Source organism: Hibiscus syriacus, unplaced genomic scaffold (assembly GCF_006381635.1).
Source record: "Hibiscus syriacus cultivar Baekdansim isolate YM2019G1 unplaced genomic scaffold, ASM638163v2 tig00110450_pilon, whole genome shotgun sequence".
In the NCBI taxonomy this organism is placed as follows: domain Eukaryota; kingdom Viridiplantae; phylum Streptophyta; class Magnoliopsida; order Malvales; family Malvaceae; genus Hibiscus; species Hibiscus syriacus.
Window position 1 is genome coordinate 10,247,785 of NW_024062743.1, and position 9,278 is coordinate 10,257,062.

The following is a 9,278-nucleotide window of genomic DNA, read 5'->3' on the forward strand; positions in this document are numbered from 1 at the left end:
CTTACTATAACCCAAACCAAAACCATCAACATGGGGAAGAAGATGAAGTTCTCTTTTCTCTCCAATGCCAAGCACAGCAACATACGTAAATCCTCTTGGCTATGGTTGCCTTCTTGTCACCAGCCCAGAACTCTCTCTTTCAGAGCAGATAACGACAACATCTCAGCTTACTTAGATTCCATTGCTGATGATACTGTTCCATTAGAGACTGTCATCCGAGGTTTAAGGTCAGATAGGCTGTTTTTTCGAGCCTGGAGAAAGCTGTTCAATCATGGAAGAGGCAACAAAAAGAAATGAGAAAGAAGAAGATGAAGATGATGATATTGATGGGTTGCTGCCTTTTAAAGAGAGTGTAGTGTTGTCAATGGGGTCTCGAGATCCGTACGATGATTTCAGGGTGTCCATGGAAGAAACGGTTGAAGCTGAGGGGTTAAAACATTGGGAAGGGCTTGAACAACTATTGTTTTGGTATTTGAGAGCCAATGGAAAATGCAACCATGGCTATATCGTTGCTGCCTTCGTTGATTTGCTTGTAGCTCGACTCGCCAATAATGTTCCTAAATCAAAATCTGATGATATCTATTCGCCTTCTTCCCCTTTATCCTTTTACACTTCTCCTTCGTCGTCTTCCTCTGAGGATTGTTCTTCAACAACCATTCCTTGTGTTTGTCCATTAAAAGCTGGTGATAGCCATTGTGTATCTTCTTCTTCTCCATCATTAGAAGTAGACCAGAAGAAGATGATGAGTATTACTAAAGGTACTGAAGATGATGATGCTTCTTCATCTTTTTTAGTTGTTTAATTCTTCTTTTTTAAATCTTGTGTATACTACTATTTTGTTTTTCAGAAATGCGTGATAGTTGAAGAACATATCTTTCTAATTCTTTTGCTCATTTTTTTCCTCTTCTTTCTTTGTTCGCAAACAGGATTCTAGACAATATGTTATAGTCTCTCTACTCCTACTGCAATTAATGAAAACAAAAGTTTTTAAAAGTATAGAGAAATATCCAATTTTCCATGCAATTCAAGTTTTACGTATTATAATGTTAGCATTTGATTTCCTCTTATTTCTTTCTTTTTCTAATGCTGCCCCCACTTTATTAAAAAAATGTGGGAGATTACCTTTTGATTTTACAGTATTTGATCTGAATTAGTACATCAATAAATTAAATACTAATAATTATAAAAAAAAAACTGTTTGCTCAAAAATCATTGTTTAGAATAAACATCAATATTATATATATATTATTAAATTTTAAATAAAATATTTATTAATTTATTAATATTTCAAATTAGTTTTTTAATGGATTGGGATTACTTTTGAAAATTGATGTTGAATAGCGCTGTAAAAAATTACCGTGTTTTTGAAAACTATAATTTAAAATTTAATTATCTAGGAGTATTATTAAAAATCATTGTAAAAAAATAAAATATTCATTTTAGATATTATATTGTAAATTGAAAATTAAATAATTAAGGATAAAAATATAATTCCACCCAAAAAAATGATTTCCACAACAAAACGTTAGAAATTTTAGTCTTTAAAGTTGGATTAAAAATCACTTTTCTTTTTTTTAGTTGTCCTCCCGGTTCCAAGGTTTTGCCTTGACTAATCTAGACCGATCTGCATTGCACACCTGGTTTTGGTGGGTGAATCTCCCAACAAGGATTTTCTGCATACAAAAGAACTCGAACTGGAGACATTGCTTAAACGATATCAAACTGCTTATCACTTGAATCAACACGATTAAAAATCACTTTTCTAATAATAGTTTCAAATCAATTTTTAAATATTTATCATTATTTAGAAGTGAAAAATCACTTTTCTTTTACTAAAATCATTCCCAAACTAGAACCTTGGACTTTAGAAGTTAATTGGCCTTCAAGACAAGGGTGAGAGAGCGAAAATATTTGTCATTGAATTTACTGTTAAATAATAGACATGTCATGGGTTCAACATCTACATGTTGAATTTTCATTTATGATCCAGTGGTTGTTAGAGAAAATGTTAATCCGAGATAAAAATAAAAATAATAAATATTATTATATAATCAAACGAAGCAAAATAAATAAAGAATTAAAATAGAGGAACGTGATTTGTTTACTCGTATGTAGACACTGAATAAGATGAGTAGAGTAAGATAAATCGAAGAAGGATTTTTGTTAAGGCATGTATGAACAGTTTCTTTAAGACAAATTCGTCCTCTCCTAGGTGCTTTGAGTAATGTTGGACATAGGTCTCCCAGGATACAACAAAAAATGATAACAACAATAAGCACAACTGTAGTGATCAATCGAACACAATCTTACCTTTCTCTATCATCGGAAAAAATGAATTTGGAAGGAATTTTCTAAGTGTTTTTTTCCTATTCCAAAGTTCTAAACTTGTGTCTCATTGTGCCTAGACTAGCCTATATATAGGAAGAGGAATTTGATTAAAAGGTTAAGATCTTTCGATGAAAGGACTTAACCTTTTTATTAAAAGACTTCTCCTTTTGATGAAAGGGTTTAACCTTTTTCATAAAAGGATTTAATCTTTTCATGAAGAGAATTGATGAATAGGTATGATTGAATGTATGCAACTTTAAACCAAAAATTAAGTTCATTCACTAAGTGACATGACTTATAATTAATTAGTTATAAATAGCATCAATTCATTCAATTTTTCCAACAATCCCCCACATGAATGAACTTGATGATTCAAACACTGACTCGATATGGTGATAAATTCTACGTTCAATATTTGCATAGGATAGGTAGGTGTCCCCCTTTGAACATTTCCTTATGAAAATATGTTTACCTTACTGGATGTCCATTAGACTTGATGTCCTTGAACTATCCTGCCGTTAGTGTAAGCGATGACATACCTCACACAAATATCTCACCGACAAGAGTTTGGTTCTCATGGTTATGTCCATATAGCCGTGGACATCTCCTGGTTCTGCAAGAGTTTAGATAACTATGCCCCAATAGTCTTTTTGAAGCGGCTCCACTTCACTCTCACATAGGTGACTTATGTTGCTCAACTCACAGAAACACATAGTGGTCATTAAAAGCATTTCTTAACATTTTCCATATTTTTTGTCACTGTTTTCATCATAAGAATGGACTTGGGGATAAGAGCCCCCACAGTGACCTCACAAGGTCTATGCAAGTAGGTTGTCCCATTGAACTTAGATCTTGGGATCTCCAATCAACTAAGTTGGGTTTTCCTTCACATAGCGTATTAAATATTAATGGGCTTTAGTCACATTCCTTTCGATGTTTATCAACTTGTTCTCGATTCAACTCATTGTTTAGCGAATCCATAATGTTATCTTTTGATCTTACAAAATCAATATAGATAACTCTAGTGGAGATCAATTGTTTAATGATATTATGTCGACGATGTATGTGTCTCGACTTACCATTATACTTATACAAGGCACCCCCACACTTTGATGTAGTTATAGGAAAATTTTCTAAATTTCCATAACTCATATGGTGTCTCACCTATCTTCTAGTAAGTTACCTTATTTAAAGGTAATTTGCTAATAAAATATCTTCCTCCACATGTTCTGTGACAACTCAGAACATGGTCAAATGTTATTCATAATTCTTTGGCAATCTTATGGATGTTATACACTTCATATGGTGTATCTGACAATCCATTCAAGATGTAATTCCGACATAGAAACTTAGAATGATTTCAAGCTTTAATGACAACAATGTCTATCTCATCCTCTCTATGAATAGGAGGATCATCCTATATTTGACAATATTCAACATGCTTAAATATATCATCTTATGTCGATATGTCTTGAAATTCTATCCATGAATTTCACATGCTTCTCGTTGTGGCTCACAACCACTGACATCGTTGAATTTTATTCAAAGTCTGAATAGGAATCAACATTTCAAATCACGAGTTAGGTGAATCAGTGGGGTTACCATTGTTTCGTTTAAAACAAGTAACCAGAATTTATAAATATTCCAACAATAAATTGAAAGTTAATTCAATTTATTTTACCATTTGTTTCTGTTAAACAACAACATTTAATTAGAAATTAAAATTCTTAAAAAATTGCAACAATGTTGTTACCTCTAAACGATTTCTGTTATCAATAGTAAATCAAATAAATTTTGTTCAACAACAGGATTAAAATCCTGAAACAAAATTATAGACTCGATTTTTGTTCACTGACATCATAATTTCGTTCGATACCTTATATATCGCAACGAATTTTAGTCAAAAGTAAAATCCAACAATCGAGTAATTTCTGTTAAACAATGTGAATTTAGTAAAACCAAAACCAGAAACAGAAATGTACAATCAACACTATTTTGTTGAATTCGTTAAATGTCAGGATTTAAAACTAAAATCCGAAACAAAACCAACTTCTGTTGGACAACGGGATTAAAACCCAAAACAGAACCAATTTCTGTTGAACTACTATAATTTAATAAATTAATTCTTGAAACAAAACTAACTTCTGTTGATCGGTGGGAATTTAATAAAACCCGAAACAATAGTATAATCTCAATGTATAAATGCACATACCTTTCCGATTTCTTGATCGAAATTCACCATTCGTCACCAAAACAAAACGAGCCTTATCACATTACATCAAGGCTTGTGGATGGGATAAAAATAGAGATTCTTTTTTTTTGAACACGTAAAAGGTTCTGAAGTCATAACACAAAGTTAATGGGGGCATTACCCCATGCATCCATAATGCCTTCAACTTCCTTAAGGATTGAGCACGAAGATAACTATTTGTTGATCTTCTAAGAGCCTTTCATATGTGGAATGTCCTTTCCAACCAACCAATGTAATTTGAACAATCATAATTATTAGTCATTAGAAATGTCTCATCAATTTTTGTTTTTCATTTCTTCTTGTATAGACACATAATGCTAAAAGGTAAACAAATCAGTGAATTCTAAAATTACTTAAAAGTCCAATAGATATGTAACCCTTTTCAGGGTTAAGATGGCTTTACAAACAAAACCCCATACACTAACCGAATCACCAAGGCATGCCCTTCGTTTTTTGAATAACCATGTTACCACACAATGATAACATTGGTTTTGGGTACTGTAGAATGGTGTGTACCCTCGTTGAACACCACTTTTACCCTTCCATGGCAAGTTGATGGACATGTGAAAAGACAGCTTTACCCAAACTTATAGCCAACACCATACCACGCTTGAAACAACATAATCTTATTCCAAGGATTATGTAAAAATCAACAAGCATAAAAGTTAGTGGGACATAAATTTTGTGTCCAACATACCTTAATCTGCAAATACGAAACTTCTCCTTGTGTTGGAATTTGCATTGTAAATATGCATTCAGCTATCAATTAGGCATTAGACCTGTAAATAGGATTTTTGAAGTTGTACTTCGTCTGTATGTCAGAATTCAATAATATGATGCGCCACCCTCAACGTTATACACGGTTTAGGGCCAGATAATTTTTTGCTTCGTATGTATACCTCAGATTATATAATCGAACGAAGCAAAATAAATAAAGAATTAAAATAGAGGAACATGATTTGTTTACTCGTATGTAGACACTAAATAGGATGAGTAGAGTAAGATAAATCGAATAAGGATTTCTGTTGATGCCTATATGAACAGTTTTCTTAAGACAAATTCGTCATTTCCTAGGTGCTTTGAGTAACGTTGGTCGTCGGTCTCCTAGGATACAACAAAAAACGATCACAACAAAAAGCATAACTATAGTGATCAATCGAACACAATCTTGCCTTTCTCTATCACCGGAAAAAATGAATTTGGAAGGAATTTTCGATGTGTTTTTCCTATTCTAAAGTTCTAAACTTGTGTACTTGTGTCTCATTGTGCCTAAACTAACCTATATATAGGGAGAGGACTTTGATTGAAAAGTTAAGACCTTTCAATGAAAGGACTTAACCTTTTTATTAAAAAAATTCTCCTTTTGATGAAGGGTTTAACCTTTTTTATAAAATGATTTAATCTTTTCATGAAGATAATTGTTGAATAGGTATGATTGAATGTATGCAACTTTAAACCAAAAATTAAGTTCATTCACTAAGTGACATGACTTATAATTAATTAGTTATAAATACCATCAATTCATTCAATTTTTCCAATGGTGGTTAGAAGTTTACTTCTTATCCTAAATTCACTATTTAGTAATAAAAACACATTTTCTATATTCTATTAAATTTGTCTATGGATTATTTTTTCAATTTTTTTAAGTTTAACTCATTATTATATAAAATTTATTATTGATAAAAATATAAAAAATACATTTTAAAAACTTTAAATTAAATAATTTTTAAATATGTATTTTACAAAATTTAATTGTTTAAATATTTAAAATAATTATAGTCAAAGTTTAAAAATTTTAAACAATAATGAACACAATTAGTCAGACGGAGTTAGTAATAAAAACCTATGTCAATAATATATTTTGATTGATATTTGGTGAATTATTTATGTGATAGTACAACGAATAGTTCAGTTATAACATTTTTAAGAAGTAACCTAAAATTTAATTATTCAATTAAAATATTATTATAAATATACCAATAAATATTATATTAAATAATGATATAATTTGATATAATAGTAATTTTACTCTAAAAATTTTATTTATTTTATGAAATTGATTTTAATTCAAAATAACTTAAAAAATTTAACCGTTTACATTTAAGAAAAGGATAAACTACACGATTCCTCATTGTACTTTACCCTTTCTCATATTTAACTTATTGTACTTTTAGTTTTTCTAATTTACTCACTAAACTTTGTAAATTACCCCTATTTTCATCACTCTGAAATATTTTATTATTATTAATCTATGATGTGACATTTTTATCATTATTAAAATATGAAAATAATTTTAAATAAATATTAAAATAATATTTTATTATTATTAAATTTTAAAAGCTTTCAAATAATCACCACCCCTGTCACTCTTTCTTGTTACTATCCCATCGCCAGTCTTCGAAACTGACAACCATTAGATCATAAATTGTACCAAGAGACTCGCTTTGATACGTTGAGGTTGAATCTGGTGCTTGTTTTATCGGAAAATGTCCTAAAACTTGTGAATCTCGACTAAAACATTTCAGTTTCTTCACTTTCGATCTCCTATTCGTGGACTTTAGAGAATATTCCGACAAAATGAAGGTTGGGTTCTAACTTAGGGGCCGAGGCGAAACGTCCTATGAAATCTGGGACCGAACGTCCACCATCTACGACGATCGACGTTTAATTTTCCTCTCTTTGATCGGATTCGGAGCTTGTTTTGACAAAATGGAATTCAGATTCGCAGCCGATGAAATCTAAGATCGAACGACCAGCATCTACGATTGTTGATGGTGGCGTCCAACGATAACGAACAGTGGAACTTAAGATAAGAGTAATTCGAAAGTTTAATGAGAAAATTGGAAAAATTAAAAGTTCAATGAGTATAATAGGATGGAGAGTAAAGTTCAATGAGAAACTGTGTAATTTACCCTTAAGAAAATCTATTTATTTTATTACTTTAAGTAAGGTGATTTCAAGGTTAGTATATGTTTAGAATTTTTTGGTCAATTGACACTTGATGCACACACACTACATGAACAACTATTGGAACTTAAGATATTAAAAAGAATAACACTCTTTTCTACCATTCAGATCAAGTTCATAATTTATAGTTTTTAATAAATATTATGTATAAATCTATAAATTAATTGAAGTTTAAATTTAAAATCTCGAAATAATAAAATCTCCTATTTACCATATGAAGTAATTATTGACAAAAAAATACAAGTTAAAAGTTAAATTTTCTTTTCTTTTCTGTTGTTTATTTATATTGGAAGATGATAAGCGGGTAGGTCTTCATTGTGTCCCGAAGAGAGATCATAGCCGTTGGGAACTCATTATCATATGACAGGTACGCCAGGACTTTAGCATTGTCCTACCTTCATTTATTAAAGTAGTCATTTATTACTCCAATCGAAATGAATATATATCACTATTTCTTCTTAAAATTTAACATTGATTCAAGTAAAAACGATAATATCTAATAATTTCCAATCGAGAATAAATGACATCTCATGCCTTAAAGCAATCATTTATCAATCCAATCGAAATGAAGATATATCATTATTCCGTCTTAAAAATCAATATTAATTTGAGAGAAAACGATAATATCTAATTATTTCCAATTGAGAATAAATGACCTCTCATTCTTTAAAACAATCATTTATTACTCCTACTGAAACGAAAAAAAACATTACTAATTTCAATATTGAGTGTTACTATTTTAAAATCCCATTGAAAAACACATACAAAAATAAAACACATTAGAAGCATAAATCAAGCAAGTACGATTAATTATTTATTCTACCAACCTTTAATGAGAATAAGATATTCAATTATTTAAATACATCGAGATGAGACCTTAGATTCAATCTAACAGTCTTTTCTCGGTGAACTTAATTAAAATAACATTATCTTTTTCCCGATCCCAAAATTTTAAAATGTATTCAATTTAATAATAAAATCTTAATTGGAAACAAATGTAATTTTTAAAAGCCTCTCGTTTCGAAAGAAATTTGCTATTTCCTTTACAATAGAAAAATATGGTTCAAAGAGTTGCCACCAATCCTTGATTAGGGTGTGATTGGGCACCCAAAAATATTTTTCATTTTAAATAAAAAATATTTTTAATTAAAATGACAAATTTAGGTATGCGTTTCCAAAATCGAATTTGGGAGTCGGTTACGCGTGGGGAAGGATTAGCACCCCCACAACACCCTAAATCAGTACTTAGTCGATTAATTAACGTCTTTGTAATGAAATTTACAAATTCAACTTTAATTTAAATTTTGATCCCATAAAACAAAGATGTAAATTGTATAACATTGAAAAGCACCCAAATAGGTTAAATTAAAATTACCGAGTCGTTTTAGAAAGATAAGGAATGTTCGATTATTTAAAAATATCGAGACCAGATCTTATATGAGTTGTATCAACTTTTTCTCGAAAAATTTAAATAAACAAACATTTCCTTTTCTTTCGTTCCCAAGTTTTAGGTGACGAATCGATTTTTTTAGGTTTCACTTTCGGGATACACTTTTAATTTAAAATGGTCAAAACGGCCCTCTAATCAGTTAAGACAAGCCCCTCAAGACAATTTTAAATTAAAAGGGTATTACCCTTCGTTCGATTATGTATTTATAAGTCGAGTTATGCATATGAGGGTATCATACAAATTGTGAAAAAGGATGTCATGCCAAAACTAATTAAACAAAAT

General features: G+C 30.4%; 1 pseudogene; it reads left to right on the forward strand.

Moving 5' to 3' along the window:
* On the forward strand, positions 1–802 carry LOC120126220 (annotated as a pseudogene).
* Positions 803–9,278: the final 8,476 nt, after the last annotated feature.